The sequence below is a fragment of the Triticum aestivum genome, chromosome 5A (genome assembly GCF_018294505.1).
Source record: "Triticum aestivum cultivar Chinese Spring chromosome 5A, IWGSC CS RefSeq v2.1, whole genome shotgun sequence".
NCBI lineage: Eukaryota > Viridiplantae > Streptophyta > Magnoliopsida > Poales > Poaceae > Triticum > Triticum aestivum.
The window spans coordinates 563,384,251-563,401,855 of record NC_057806.1 but is presented as its reverse complement, the minus strand read 5'-3'; positions in this window follow the sequence as shown (position 1 = coordinate 563,401,855).

The following is a 17,605-nucleotide window of genomic DNA, read 5'->3' as shown; positions in this document are numbered from 1 at the left end:
CGTCCGCATCCCAGTCCTGCCGGACATAGTTCGGACAGGATCCTCCTGATAAGGAGAGAGACCTTAACAAGTTCAGTATGTCGCCAAAGGGCGAGTGCTGAAAAATATCCACGGAGGTAAATTCCATGATCGGCGCCCAATCAGATTCGATAGGAATGGGTGCAGGCGGTTCGGAGTCCGTGGCCGGGGAAGGATCCAGCAGTTTAACAACACGGCTCTCGTGCAAGGTAAGGTCGATGTTTGGCTCGATCGCCGCTGAGGGTAAGGCCTCCATGGCGGGGTCCATCCACCCATCCACGGAAGGCGACACTGGCGCCAAATTGAGGGTCGGAGCGGCTGCCGGTGCGATCTCCTTAACACTGTCCGATGGGAGAGCTAAGTCATACTCATCGTGTAACGCCCCGAGTCCGTTGCGCCAGGTGTCTGCCAGTTATTTGCTGTTGTTGCCTTGACATTTGCTTGCGTGTTGCATCTTATCATGTCATCATGTGCATTGCATCATCATGTTTTAAAACTTGCATTCGTCCGGGTTCTCCGAGTTCTCTCCGTTGTCCGTTCTGAGCCCAACCACACTTGCACACGCCCGCGGCATGTCCGAAATAGTATAAGTGGCCGGAAAATGTTCTCGGAATGGGATGAGATTTGACATGTGGTCTTATTATAGTGTAGATAGACCGCCTGTCAAGTTTCATTGCATTCGGAGATCGTTTGATGCCCCAACGGTTAACTATAGCGGCATTATAGCCGGTCTAACGTCGGACGTTTTCAGTCTCCGAAAACAGTCGCCGGGCCTCCCTCTCTTCTCTTCTCTCAGCTTGAGACCGTCTACACAGCCCACTAACTACCGACAGGTCCAACTTAACCTCTCTCGTCAGCCCGCGGCCCTCCTCGCGCGCGCGTCCGAAAATTGTCCCGGACCCGACCCGAGCAGTCGTCACCGTCGTGTCCGGATCATCCCCAAACATCTACAAAACGTCTCTGTTTTCTTATTTGGACTTCCTAGTCTATTTATCTCGACCGCTCGATTTTAATTGGGGGGACGGATTAGCCCCTAAACTCTTCCTCTTTCCTTATATATATACTCCCTAGTCTAAAACTAGACCAACCCTAGATCCTAGGCAGTTTGTACCTTCCATCCATCTCATCCGCCGCGACTCTCCTCGTTTTCAACGCCGGCCAATCCCCACTGTTTTAGATCAATCCATCCATCCGACTGCATCTCCCATCGCAGCCAGCCCCCATGATCGATCTCTCCCGCAGCCAGCCGGCGCCCGATCCAGGATGGATCGAGGCCACGGCCTCGCGCCTGCTTCCACCTCGTTGCCTCGCTCGAACCCAACCGGAGAGGAGCTCCTCCGCCGTCGAGCACCACCAGGCGCCTACACCCCGCTACTCCCCGTGCCCTCGTTCCCGAGCTCCATCGAGAGGAGAGGAGCCCCCGCAAGCCACTGCTTCGCCGCTGCCCTTGTGTCCGTGCCCGAGCTCCTCCCGATCCAGATGAGCGTCGCCCCCTTCTTCTCCTTCCTGTGCTCCTCCCGTTTCTCCCTCTCTCATCTCTCTGTTCTCCTTTCTCTGTCGACAGGAGTACCCCGCGCCATGGCGTCGCCGAGCTTTGCCCGCACCAACGCCTCAAGCCTGCACCGCTGCGGATCCGCCTCCCCAGCCATCCCGCGCACTGGCCCTCGCCGGAGACACGCTAGGCCGCCGCCGTCGTCCTGCTGCAAGGCGAAGCGCGGCCCGCTCGATCCTCTGCTTCGTCGACCTGCTTCGTCCCCTTCCTCTGTGATTCAAGCGAGCATGAACCAGGCCGCTGCCGCACATGCCCGCATGGGCCGCAAGCATTCCGCGAGGCCCAGCTGAGCACCCCCTGTCAGCCTCCCTTCTACCACCGAACCGGGCCGAGCCCATGGTGAGCTGCCTCCCAGTGCCTACCACTGTCGGGCCAGCCTACCAGATTCAGCCCGTCCATGTTTTTTTCCAGATCTACGATTTTCCTATTTATCCAGTGACGGCAGATTTACAGAAAACCCCCTAACTTCATGCATTTAATAACTTCACAACCGTGCATCGGATCTTAATAAATTATATATGAAAGATGCTTAGAATCTTGTCTAGTTTAATAATATCCAACTTTCGATCATGTTTGACATGTTTAAAATGATGTTTGTTTAAATTTGCTATATGGACATGCTAAAATGCTTTAATTCATAACTAATTAACCGTAGCTCCATTTTAAATAATCTTTATATGTAAATGGGGTAGAATTTTGCCTAGTTTAACATGGTGGCATCATCTTGCATGTTTAACAACTCTAAAATATGGCTTAGGGCAGAACAGTACCAAATCTATAATATGCATATGGGGATTTACCGGAATTGTTGTTCGTTGCTTCCGGCCTCATTTAAACTTGCCTAGATAGATAGTTTTATTATGCTTCACCCTCTTGCCATGTTTAACAACATTTAATATTGTTGGGTACATAAACGAGATCGAACTAAGTAACTCGAATGTGGTGTTCCGTCAATATGCATCCCGTTGCATATTGAGCTCCACTTAATTTGTAGGATTGTTTGTGCACTTTGCCATGCCATGCTTCATTAAACCGGACATGCATCATACTTGGTTGCGCATCATGCCATGTCTATGTGGTGGTTGTTTACTATGTTGTGTGCTTCTTTTCCGGTGTTGCTTCTTCAGGTTGGTTCCGGTAACGCCGCGCTTGTGAGGATCTGTTCGTCTATGTCCGTTTGTTCTTCTTCATGGACTCGTTCTTCTTCCTTGCGGGATTTCAGGCAAGATGACCATACCCTCGAAATCACTTCTATCTTTGCTTGCTAGTTGCTCGCTATTTTGCTATGCCTATGCTGCGATACCTACCACTTGCTTATCATGCCTCCCATACTATTGAGCCAAGCCTCTAACCCACCTTGTCCTAGCAAACCGTTGTTTGGCTATGTTACCGCTTTGCTCAGCCCCTCTTATAGCGTTGTTAGTTGCAGGTGAAGATTGAAGTTTGTTCCTTGTTGGAATATGGAGATGTTGTTCCTTGTTGGAACATGTTTACTTGTTGGGATATCACAATATATCTTATTTAATTAATGCATCTATATACTTGGTAAAGGGTGGAAGGCTCAGCCTTATGCCTGCTGTTTTGTTCCACTCTTGCCGCCCTAGTTTCCGTCATATCGGTGTTATGTTCCCGGATTTTGCGTTCCTTACGCGGTTGGGTAATAATGGGAACCCCTTGATAGTTCGCCTTGAATAAAACTCATCCAGCAATGCCCAACATTGGTTTTACCATTCACCACCTAGCCTTTTCTTTCCCTTGGGTTCTGCAGACTCAAGGGTCATCATTATTTTAACCCCCCGGGCTAGTGCTCCTCTGAGTGTTGGTCCAAACTGAGCTGCCTGCGGGGCCACCTCGGGGAAACTTGAGGGTTGGTTTTACTCGTAGCTAGTCTCATCTGAGTGTGCCCTAAGAACGAGATATGTGCAGCTCCTATCGGGATTTGTCGGCACATTCGGGCGGTGTTGCTGGACTTGTTTTACCATTGTCGAAATGTCTTGTAACCTGGATGCCGAGTCTGATCGGAATGTCTTGGGAGAAGGAATATCCTTCGTTGACCGTGAGAGCTTGTGATGGGCTAAGTTGGGACACCCCTGCAGGGATTTGAACTTTCGAAAGTCGTGCCCGCGGTTATGGGCAGATGGGAATTTGTTAATGTCCGGTTGTAGAAAACCTGAAGTTGACCTTAATTAAAATATATCAACCGCGTGTGTTACCGTAATGGTCTCTTCTCGGCGGAGTCCGAGAAGTGAACACGGTGTTGGAGTTATGTTTGACGTAGGTTGTTCTAGGATCACTTCTTGATCATAGTTTCTCGATCGTGCTTTGCCTTCTCTTCTCGCTCTATTTTGCGAATATGTTAGCCACCATATATGCTAGTCGCTTGCTGCAGCTCCACCTCATACCCTTACCTTACCCATAAGCTTAAATAGTCTTGATCGCGAGGGTGCGAGATTGTTGAGTCCCCGTGGCTCACAGATACTTCCAAAACCAGCTTGCAGGTGTCGATGAGTCTGTGCAGATGACACAACCAAGATCAGGAGGAGCTCGATGAAGATCTTGCCCTTTGTGTTGTTTTTCGTTCTAGTTGATCAGTAGTGGAGCCCAGTTGGGGTCAATCGGGGACCTTGTCGCAAATTGGGGTTCTTCTTTTATTTTGGTTCCGTAGTCGGACCTTGATTGTATCTGGTTGATGTAATGCTTTATTCATGTAATTGTGTGAAGTGGCGATTGTAAGCCAACTATGTATCTTTTCCCCTATTGTATTACATGGGTTGTTTGCGAAGATTACCTCACTTGCGACATTGCTTTCAATGCAGTTATGCCTCTAAGTCGTGCTTCGACACGTGGGAGATATAGCCGCATCGAGGGCGTTACACATTGTGACCGCGTGGCGCAGAAGGCAGAGGCTCGAATCCGTCGAAGATCAAATCTCCACAGATATCGGCCGTGTAGTTTAAGCTTCCAAACCTGATCTTGTGGCCAGGGGCGTAACTTTCAATCTGCTCCAGATGGCCAAGTGAATTGGCCCGGAGTGCAAAGCCACCGAACACGAAGATCTGTCCGGGGAGAAAAGTCTCACCCTGGACTGCATCGCTATCGATGATAGTAGGAGCCATCAAGCCTAATGGCGAAGACACAGAGGAACTCTCAATGGAAGCACCAATGTCGGTGTCAAAACCGGCGGATCTCGGGTAGGGGGTCCCGAACTGTGCGTCTAGGCCAGATGGTAACAGGAGGCAGGGGACACAATGTTTTACCCAGGTTCGGGCCCTCTTGATGGAGGTAAAACCCTACGTCTTGCTTGATTAATATTGATGATATGGGTAGTACGAGAGTAGATCTACCACGAGATCAGAGAGACTAAACCCTAGAAGCTAGCCTATGGTATGATTGTTGTTCGTCTTATGGACTAAAACCCTCCGGTTTATATAGACACCGGAGAGGGCTAGGGTTACACAGAGTCGGTTACAATGGGAGGAGATCTACATATCCGTATTGGCAAGCTTGCCTTCCACGCCAAGGAAAGTCCCATCCGGACATGGGACGAAGTCTTCAATCTTGTATCTTCATAGTCCAAGAGTCTGGCCAAAGGTTATAGTCCGGCTATCCGGACACCCCCTAATCCAGGACTCCCTCACCCACTTTAGCAAGGATGCTAGTTTATTATATCAATCATAATATATACATTGTCTAAATATGTACATAAGGAGAGCCTGCGGCTTAAGTGTAGTATGGCCTAAGATGAGCAATATTCCAGGGCCGGCGGGTCTCCTCATCCGATGTGCGTGAGTCCTTGTGGACTCAAACATCGATGAGGTAATATGACCCGTTATTTAGATTCTTGCTGACGACAAAGGGTCCTACCCAAGGTGGGGATAACTTGTGCATATCAGTCTGATCCTGGATGAGCCGGAGCACCAGATCGCCTTCTTGAAAGGTTCTGGTTTAACCCGGCGGTTGTGGTAATGGTGCAGATCTTGCTGGTAAATCGCCGAACGAGCCGCTGCGATATGACGTTCTTCATCTAACAGGTCAAGTGCTTCCTGGCGAGCTTTTTCATTGTCAGCTTCAACATAAGCCGCCACGCGGGGAGAGTCATGACGGATGTCACTAGGGAGAACCGCCTCTGCTCCATAGACCATGAATAAACCCGTAGACCTGTTGGGGGTGGTATTAATGCTCCATAACACGGAAGGTAACTCCTCTACCCAACAACCCGGCGTCCTATGTAGGGGAACCATAAGCCGGCGTTTGATACCTCTCAAAATCCATTAGACTGGGGGTGAGCCACTGATGATACATCAAGCCGGACATGCTCACGTTGACAAAAATCTTCCATAGCTCCCTTGGAGAGGTTAGTGCCATTGTCTGTTATAATGCTATGTGGAAAGCCAAAGTGGAAGATCACTTTCTTCATGAATTGAACCACCGTTGGTGCATCACACTTACTCACTGGCTCTGCCTCTACCCATTTAGTAAACTTGTCAACTGCCACCAAGAGGTGGGTCTTCTTATCCTTGGATCTCTTAAAGGGCCCAACCATATCAAGTCCCCAAACTGCAAACGGCCAAGTAATTGGAATCATCCTTAACTCCTGAGCCGGCACATGAACTCGACGTGCAAACTTCGGACAACCGTCACACCTTCTGACCAAGTCCTCAGCATCAGCATGAGCCGTCAGCCAATAAAAACCGTGACGAAAAGCTTTGGCTACCAGAGATTTTGAACCGACATGATGACCACAATCTCCTTCATGGATCTCACATAGGATCTCACAACCTTCTTCAGGAGACACGCAATGTTGAAACGGCCCTGTGACACTGCAATGATGTAACTCTCCATTGACAATAGTCATTGACTTCGACCGCCGGATTATCTGTCTGGCCAAAACTTCATCCTCAGGTAACTCACCCCGGGTCATATATGCCAAATAGGGAATTGTCCAATCAGGGATAACATGAAGAACCTCTACCAACTGAGCCTCCGGGTCAAGAATAGCCAAATGCTCCTCTGTGGGTAACTTGACCAACGGGTTATGAAGGACGTCAAGAAAAACAATAGGGGGCACCGGTTTACATTGAGAACCCAAATGGCTTAAAGCATCAGCCGCTTCATTCTTTCTTCGATCAACATGCTCAACTTGATAACCCTTGAAGTGGCCAGCAATAACATCCACCTCTCGTCGATAAGCCGCCATTAGTGGATCCTTGGAATCCCAAGTACCAGAGACCTGTTGAGCCACCAAATCCGAGTCACCAAAGCACCTTACCCGGCTTAAGTTCATCTCCTTAGCCATCCGAAGACCGTGGAGCAAGGCCTCATATTCAGCTGCATATTTAGTGCAAGGAAACATCAAACGGAGAACATAGCAAAATTTATCACCTCGAGGGGAAGCAAGGACAACTCCAGCCCCCGAGCCCTCCAATTTCCTGGACACATCAAAGTGAATGGTCCAATACGTGTTATCTGTCCTTTCCTCCGGCGCTTGCAACTCTGTCCAATCATTGATGAAATATACTAGTGCTTGGGACTTGACAGCCCTATGAGGTACATACTTTAAACCGTGAGGTCCAAGCTCAATAGCCCACTTAGCGATCCGGCCAGTTGCTTCCCTGTGTTTGGATGATATCTCCCAAAGGAGCGGAACTAACCATGGTGATGGGATGACCCTGGAAATACTGTTTAAGCTTTCGGCCGGCCATAAAAACCCCGTATACAAGCTTCTGCTAGTGCGGATATCTATGTTTGGACTCAATAAGCACCTCACTGATGTAGTAAACCAGCCGTTGAACCGGATATTCCTTGCCTGTCTCTTTCCGTTCCACCACAATAGCTACACTGACAGCCCGGCATTGGCAGCCACATATAACAACAATGGTTCTTTATCAACGGGGGCCGCAAGAACCAGCGGTTCGGCCAACTGTTTTTTCAAATCCTCAAACGCCACATTAGCAGCATCACTCCAGGCAAAATTATTTGTCTTCTTCATCATCTGATATAGAGGGATAGCCTTCTCTCCTAACCGGCTTATGAACCCGCTAAGCGCCACAATACGACCCGCCAGACGTTGAATGTCGTTGATACACGCCGGTTTAGCCAGAGAAGTGATGGCCTTGATCTTCTCCGGATTAGCCTTGATGCCCCTGTTAGACACCAGAAAACCTAAGAGCTTACCCGTCGGTACATGATAACCCACAAGTATAGGGGATCGCAACAGTTTTCGAGGGTAGAGTATTCAACCCAAATTTATTGATTCGACACAAGGGGAGCCAAAGAATATTCTCAAGTATTAGCAGCTGAGTTGTTAATTCAACCACACCTGGAAACTTAATATCCGCAGCAAAGTGTTTACTAGCAAAGTAATATGATAGTAGTGGTAACGGTAGCAAAAGGTAATGATAGCAAAAGTAATGTTTTTGGTATTTTGTAATGATTGTAACAATAGCAACAGAAAAGTAAATAAGCAAAGAACAATATATGGGAAGCTCGTAGGCAATGGATCGATGATAGAGAATTATGCCAGATGCGGTTCATCATGTAACAGTCATAACATAGGGTGACATAGAACTAGCTCCAATTCATCAATGTAATGTAGGCATTGTTGGGTTTCGTAGTAATTTCAAAATTTTCCTACGCACACGCAAGATCATGTGATGCATAGAAACGAGAGGGGAGAGTGTTGTCTACGTACCCACGCAGACCGACTGCGAGCGTTGACGCAACGTAGAGGAAGTAGTCGTACGTCTTCACGATCCAACCGATCAAGCACCGAAACTACGGCACCTCCGAGTTCGAGCACACGTTCAGCTCGATGACGATCCCCGGACTCCGATCCAGCAAAGTGTCGGGGAAGAGTTCCGTCAGCACGACGGCGTGGTGACGATCTTGATGCACTACAGCAGCAGGGCTTCGCCTAAACTCCGCTACAGTATTATCGAGGAATATGGTGGCTAGGGGCACCGCACACGGCTAAGGAATAGATCACGTGGATCAACTTGTGTGTTCTAGGGTGCCTCTACCTCAGTATATAAAGGACTAGAGGGGGGGAGGCTGGCCGGCCAAGGGAGGGCGCGCCAGGAGAGTCCTACTCCCTCTGGGAGTAGGATTCTCCCCCAATCCTAGTTGGAATAGGATTCCTTGAGGGGGGAAAGAGAGAGAGGGGGCCGGCCACCTCTCCTAGTCCTAATAGGACTAGGGGAAGGGGGGAGGCGCATAGCCACCTTGGGCTGCCCCTTTCTCCTTTCCACTAAAGCCCACTAAGGCCCATATAGCTCCCGGGGGGTTCCGGTAACCTCCCGGTACTCCAGTAAAATCCCGATTTTACCCGGAACACTTCCGATATCCAAACATAGGCTTCCAATAAATAAATCTTTATGTCTTGACCATTTCGAGACTCCTCGTCATGTCCATGATCACATCCGGGACTCCTAACAACCTTCGGTACAGCAAAATGCATAAACTCATAATATAACTGTCATCGTAACCTTAAGCGTGCGGACCCTACGGGTTCGAGAACAATGTAGACATGACCGAGACACGTCTCCGGTCAATAACCAATAGCGGGACCTGGATGCCCATATTGGTTCCTACATATTCTACGAAGATCTTTATTGGTCAGACCGCATAACAACATACGTTGTTCCCTTTGTCATCAGTATGTTACTTACCCGAGATTCGATCGTCGGTATCCAATACCTAGTTCAATCTCGTTACCGGCAAGTCTCTTTACTCGTTCCATAATACATCATCTCACAACTAACTCATTAGTTGCAATGCTTGCAAGGCTTATGTGATGTGTATTACCGAGAGGGCCCAGAGATACCTCTCCGACAATCGGAGTGACAAATCCAAATCTCGAAATACGCCAACCCAACATTTACCTTTGGAGACACCTGTAATGCTCCTTTATAATCACCCAGTTACGTTGTGACGTTTGGTAGCACCCAAAGTGTTCCTCCGGCAAACGGGAGTTGCATAATCTCATAGTCATAGGAACATGTATAAGTCATGAAGAAAGTAATAGCAACATACTAAACGATCGGGTGCTAAGCTAATGAAATGGGTCATGTCAATAAGATCATTCAACTAATGATGTGACCTCGTTAATCAAATAACAACACTTTGTTCATGGTTAGGAAACATAACCATCTTTGATTAACGAGCTAGTCAAGTAGAGGCATACTAGTGACACTAAGTTTGTCTATGTATTCACACATGTATTATGTTTCCGGTTAATACAATTCTAGCATGAATAATAAACATTTATCATGATATAAGGAAATAAATAATAACTTTATTATTGCCTCTAGGGCATATTTCCTTCAGTCTCCCACTTGCACTAGAGTCAATAATCTAGATTAGACTGTAATGATTCTAACACCCATGGAGCTTTGGTGCTGATCATGTTTTGCTCGTGGAAGAGGCTTAGTCAACCAGTATGCAACATTCAGATCCGTATGTATCTTGCAAATCTCTATGTCTCCCACCTGGACTAGATCCAGGAGGGAATTGAAGCGTCTCTTGATGTGTTTGGTCCTTTTGTGAAATCTGGATTCCTTTGCCAAGGCAATTGCACCAGTATTGTCACAAAAGATTTTCATTGGACCCGATGCACTAGGTATGACACCTAGATCGGATATGAACTCCTTCATCCAGACTCCTTCGTTCGCTGCTTCCGAAGCAGCTATGTACTCCGCTTCACATGTAGATCCCGCTACGACGCTTTGTTTAGAACTGTACCAACTGATAGCTCCACTGTTTAATGTAAACACATATCCGATTTGCGATTTAGAATCGTCCGGATCAGTGTCAAAGCTTGCATCAACGTAACCTTTTACGGTGAGCTCTTTGTCACCTCCATATACGAGAAACATATCCTTAGTCCTTTTCAGGTATTTCAGGATGTTCTTGACCGCTGTCCAGTGATCCACTCCTGGATTACTTTGGTACCTCCCTGGTAAACTAATAGCAAGGCACACATCAGGTCTGGTACACAACATTGCATACATGATAGAGCCTATGGCTGAAGCATAGGGAACATCTTTCATTTTCTCTCTATCTTCTGTAGTGGTCGGGCATTGAGTCTGACTCATCTTCACACCTTGTAACACAGGCAAGAACCCTTTCTTTGCTTGATCCATTTTGAACTTCTTCAAAATCTTGTCAAGGTATGTGCTTTGTGAAAGTCCAATTAAGCGTCTTGATCTATCTCTATAGATCTTTATGCCTAATATGTAAGCAGCTTCACCGAGGTCTTTCATTGAAAAACTCTTATTCAAGTATCCCTTTATGCTATCCAGAAATTCTATATCATTTCCAATCAGCAATATGTCATCCACATATAATATCAAAAATGCTACAGAGCTCCCACTCACTTTCTTGTAAATACAGGCTTCTCCGAAAGTCTATATAAACCCAAATGCTTTGATCACATTATCAAAACGTTTATTCCAACTCCGAGAGGCTTGCACCAGTCCATAAATGGAACGCTGGAGCTTGCACACTTTGGTAGCCCCCTTTGGATCGACAAAACCTTCCGGTTGCATCATATACAACTCTTCTTCCAGAAATCCATTCAGGAATGCAGTTTTGACATCCATCTGCCAAATTTCATAATCATAAAATGCGGCAATTGCTAACATGATTCGGACAGACTTAAGCATCGCTACGGGTGAGAAGGTCTCATCGTAGTCAACCCCTTGAACTTGTCGAAAACCTTTTGCGACAAGTCGAGCTTTGTAGACAGTAACATTACCATCAGCGTCAGTCTTCCTTTTGAAGATCCATTTATTCTCAATTGCTTGCCGATCATCGGGCAAGTCAACCAAAGTCCATACTTTGTTCTCATACATGGATCCCATCTCAGATTTCATGGCTTCAAGCCACTTTGCGGAATCTGGGCTCACCATCGCTTCTTCATAGTTCGTAGGTTCATCATGATCTAGTAGCATGATTTCCAGAACAGGATTACCGTACCACTCTGGCGCGGATCTTACTCCGGTTGATCTACGAGGTTCAGTAGTATCTTGATCTGAAGTTTCATGATCATCATCATTAGCTTCCTCACTTATTGGTGTAGGTGTCATAGAAACAGTTTTCTGTGATGTACTACTTTCCAATAAAGGAGCAGGTACAGTTACCTCGTCAAGTTCTACTTTCCTCCCACTCACTTCTTTCGAGAGAAACTCCTTCTCTAGAAAGGGTCCATTCTTAGCAACGAATGTCTTGCCTTCGGATCTGTGATAGAAGGTGTACCCAACAGTCTCCTTTGGGTATCCTATGAAGACACATTGCTCCGATTTGGGTTCGAGCTTATCAGGTTGAAGCTTTTTCACATAAGCATCGCAGCCCCAAACTTTAAGAAACGACAACTTTGGTTTCTTGCCAAACCATAGTTGATAAGGCGTCGTCTCAACGGATTTTGATGGTGCCCTATTTAACGTGAATGCGGCCGTCTCTAAAGCATAACCCCAAAACGATAGCGGTAAATCAGTAAGAGACATCATAGATCGCACCATATCTAGTAAAGTACGATTTCGACGTTCGGACACACCATTACGCTATGGTGTTCCGGGTGGCGTGAGTTGCGAAACTATTCCACAATTTTTCAAATGTACACCATACTCATAACTCAAATATTCTCCTCCACGATCAGATCGTAGAAACTTTATTTTCTTGTTACGATGATTTTCAACTTCACTCTGAAATTCTTTGAACTTTTCAAATGTTTTAGATTTATGTTTCATTAAGTAGATATACCCATATCTGCTTAAGTCATCTGTGAAGGTGAGAAAATAACGATATCCGCCACGAGCCTCAATATTCATCGGACCACATACATTGGTATGTATGATTTCCAACAAATCTGTTGCTCTCTCCATAGTACCGGAGAACGGTGTTTTAGTCATCTTGCCCATGAGGCACGGTTCGCAAGTACCAAGTGATTCATAATCAAGTGGTTCCAAAAGTCCATCCGTATGGAGTTTCTTCATGCGCTTTACACCGATATGACCTAAACGATAGTGCCACAAATAAGTTGCACTTTCATTATCAACTCTGTATCTTTTGGTTTCAACATTATGAATATGTGTATCACTACTATCGAGATTCATCAAAAATAGACCACTCTTCAAAGGTGCATGACCATAAAAGATATTACTCATGTAAATAGAACAACCATTATTCTCAGATTTAAATGAATAACTGTCTCGCATCAAACAAGATACAGATATAATGTTCATGCTCAACGCTGGCACCAAATAACAATTATTTAGGTCTAATATTAACCCCGAAGGTAGATGTAGAGGTAGCGTGCCGACCGCGATCACATCGACTTTGGAACCGTTTCCCACGCGCATCGTCACCTCGTCCTTTGCTAGTGCCCGCTTATTCCGTAGTCCCTGTTTCGAGTTGCAAATATTAGCAACAAAACCTGTATCAAATACCCAGGTGCTACTGCGAGCTCTAGTAAGGTACACATCAATAACATGTATATCACATATACCTTTGTTCACCTTGCCATCCTTCTTATCCGCCAAATACTTGGGGCAGTTCCGCTTCCAGTGACCAGTCTGCTTGCAGTAGAAGCACTCAGTTTCAGGCTTAGGTCCAGACTTGGGTTTCTTCTCCTGAGCAGCAACTTGCTTGCTGTTCTTCTTGAAGTTCCCCTTCTTCTTCCCTTTGCCCTTTTTCTTGAAACTAGTGGTCTTGTTAACCATCAACACTTGATGCTCCTTCTTGATTTCTACCTCCGCAGCTTTCAGCATTGCGAAGAGCTCGGGAATAATCTTGTTCATCCCTTGCATATTATAGTTCATCACGAAGCTCTTGTAGCTTGGTGGCAGTGATTGGAGAATTCTGTCAATGACGCAATCATCCAGAAGATTAACTCCCAATTGAATCAAGTGATTATTATACCCAGACATTTTGAGTATATGCTCACTGACATAACTGTTCTCCTCCATCTTGCAGCTATAGAACTTATTGGAGACTTCATATCTCTCAATCCGGGCATTTGCTTGAAATATTAACTTCAACTCCTGGAACATCTCATATGCTCCATGACGTTCAAAACGTCGTTGAAGTCCCGATTCTAAGCCGTAAAGCATGGCACACTGAACTATTGAGTAGTCATCAGCTTTGCTCTGCCAGACGTTCATAACATCTGGTGTTGCTCTAGCAGCAGGCCTGGCACCTAGCGGTGCTTCCAGGACGTAATTCTTCTGTGCAGCAATGAGGATAATCCTCAAGTTACGGACCCAGTCCGTGTAATTTCTACCATCATCTTTCAACTTTGCTTTCTCAAGGAATGCATTAAAATTCAACGGAACAACAGCACGAGCCATCTATCTACAATCAACATAAACAAGCAAGATACTATCAAGTACTAAGTTCATGATAAATTTAAGTTCAATTAATCATATTACTTAAGAACTCCCACTTAGATAGACATCCCTCTAATCCTCTAAGTGATTACGTGATCCAAATCAACTAAACCATAACCAATCATCACGTGAGATGGAGTAGTTTTCAATGGTGAACATCGTTATCTTGATCATATCTACTATATGATTCACGCTCGACCTTTCGGTCTCCGTGTTCCGAGGCCATATCTGCATATGCTAGGCTCGTCAAGTTTAACCTGAGTATTCTGCGTGTGCAAAACTGGCTTGCACCCGTTGTAGATGGACGTAGAGCTTATCACACCCGATCATCACGTGGTGTCTGGGCACGACGAACTTTGGCAATGGTGCATACTCAGGGAGAACAATTCTTGATAATTTAGTGAGAGATCATCTTATAATGCTACCGTCAATCAAAGCAAGATAAGATGCATAAAAGATAAACATCACATGCAATCAATATAAGTGATATGATATGGGCATCATCATCTTGTGCCTGTGATCTCCATCTCCGAAGCACCGTCATGATCACCATCGTCACCGGCGCGACACCTTGATCTCCATCGTAGCATCGTTGTCGTCTCGCCAATCTTATGCTTCTACGACTATCACTACCGCTTAGTAATAAAGTAAAGCATTACATCGCGATTGCATTGCATACAATAAAGCGACAACCATATGGCTCTTGCCAGTTGCCGATAACTCGGTTACACAACATGATCATCTCATACAATAAAATTTAGCATCATGCCTTGACCATATCACATCACAACATGCCCTGCAAAAACAAGTTAGACGTCCTCTACTTTGTTGTTGCAAGTTTTACGTGGCTGCTACGGGCTTAAGCAAGAACCAATCTCACCTACGCATCAAAACCACAACGATAGTTTGTCAAATAGACTCCGTTTTAACCTTCGCAAGGACCGGGCATAGCCATACTCGGTTTAACTAAAGTTGGAGAGACAGTCGCCCGCAAGCCACCTATGTGCAAAGCACGTCGGGGGAACCGGTCTCGCGTAAGCGTACGCGTAATGTTGGTCCAGGTCGTCTCGTCCAACAATGCCGCCAAACCAAAGTATGACATGCTGGTAGGCAGTATGACTTATATCGCCCACAACTCACTTGTGTTCTACTCGTGCATATAACATCAACATAAATAACCTAGGCTCGGATGCCACTGTTGGCTTTCGTAGTAATTTCAAAATTTTCCTACGCACACGCAAGATCATGTGATGCATAGCAACGAGAGGGGAGAGTGTTGTCTACGTACCCACGCAGACCGACTGCGGAAGCGTTGACGCAACATAGAGGAAGTAGTCGTACGTCTTCACGATCCAACCGATCAAGCACCGAAACTACGGCACCTCCTAGTTCGAGCACACGTTCAGCTCGATGACGATCCCCGGACTCCGATCCAGCCAAGTGTCGGGGAAGAGTTCCGTCAGCACGACGGCGTGGTGACGATCTTGATGCACTACAACAGCAGGGCTTCGCCTAAACTCCGCTACAATATTATCGAGGAATATGGTGGCTGGGGGCACTGCACACGGCTAAGGAATAGATAACGTGGATCAACTTGTGTGTTCTAGGGTGCCTCTACCTCAGTATATAAAGGACTAGAGGGGGGAGGCTGGCCGGCCAAGGGAGGGCGCGCCAGGAGAGTCCTACTCCCTCTGGGAGTAGGATCCCCCCCCCCCCCAATCCTAGTTGGAATAGGATTCCTTGAGGGGGGAAAGAGAGAGAGGGGGCCGGCCACCTCTCCTAGTCCTAATAGGACTAGGGGAAGGGGGGAGGCGCATAGCCACCTTGGGCTGCCCCTTTCTCCTTTCCACTAAAGCCCACTAAGGCCCATATAGCTCCCGGGGGGTTCCGGTAACCTCCCGGTACTCCGGTAAAATCCCGATTTTACCCGGAACACTTCCGATATCCAAACATAGGCTTCCAATATATAAATCTTTATGTCTCGACCATTTCAAGACTCCTCATCATGTCCGTGATCACATCCGGGACTCCGAACAACCTTCGGTACATCAAAATGCATAAACTCATAATATAACTGTCATCGTAACCTTAAGCGTGCGGACCCTACGGGTTCGAGAACAATGTAGACATGACCGAGACACGTCTCCGGTCAATAACCAATAGCGGGACCTGGATGCCCATATTGGTTCCTACATATTCTACGAAGATCTTTATCGGTCAGACCGCATAACAACATACGTTGTTCCCTTTGTCATCGGTATGTTACTTGCCCGAGATTCGATCGTCGGTATCCAATACCTAGTTCAATCTCGTTACCGGCAAGTCTCTTTACTCGTTCCGTAATACATCATCTCACAACTAACTCATTAGTTGCAATGCTTGCAAGGCTTATGTGATGTGTATTACCGAGAGGGCCCAGAGATACCTCTCCGACAATCGGAGTGACAAATCCAAATCTCGAAATACGCCAACCCAACATTTACCTTTGGAGACACCTGTAATGCTCCTTTATAATCACCCAGTTACGTTGTGACGTTTGGTAGCACCCAAAGTGTTCCTCCGGCAAACGGGAGTTGCATAATCTCATAGTCATAGGAACATGTATAAGCCATGAAGAAAGCAATAGCAACATACTAAATGATCGGGTGCTAAGCTAATGGAATGGGTCATGTCAATCAGATCATTCAACTAATGATGTGACCTTGTTAATCAAATAACAACACTTTGTTCATGGTTAGGAAACATAACCATCTTTGATTAACGAGCTAGTCAAGTAGAGGCATACTAGTGACACTAAGTTTGTCTATGTATTCACACATGTATTATGTTTTCGGTTAATACAATTCTAGCATGAATAATAAACATTTATCATGATATAAGGAAATAAATAATAACTTTATTATTGCCTCTAGGGCATATTTCCTTCAGGCATGTATTCCGAATATAGTCATACGTGCTTATGGAAAAGAACTTGCATGGCATCTTTTGTCCTACCCCCCCCCCCCCCGGTGGCAGTGGGGTCCTAGCGGAAACTAAGGGATATTAAGGCCTCCTTTTAATAGAGTACCGGACCAAAGCATTAACACATAGTGAATACATGTACTCCTCAAACTACGATCATCATCGGGAGTGGTCCCGATTATTGTCACTTCGGGGTTGCCGGATCATAACACATAGTAGGTGACTATAGACTTGCAAGATAGGATCAAGAACTCTCATATATTGATGAAAACATAATAGGTTCAGATCTGAAATCATGGCCCTCAGGCCCCAGTGACAAGCATTAAGCATAGCAAAGTCATAGCAACATCAATCTCAGAACATAGTGGATTCTAGGGATCAAACCCTAACAAAACTAACTCGATTACATGATAAACCTCATCCAACCCATCACCGTCCAACAAGCATACGATGGAATTACTCACGCACGGCGGTGAGCATCATGAAATAGGTGATGGAGGATGGTTGATGATGACGATGGCGACGGATTCCCCTCTCCGGAGCCCCGAACGGACTCCAGATCAGCCCTCCCGAGAGGTTTTAGGGCTTGGCAGCGGCTCCGTATCGTAAAATGCGATGAATCCTTCTCCCACATTTTTTCTCCCCGAAAGCAAATATATAGAGTTGGAGTTGAGGTCGGAGGAGCTCCAGG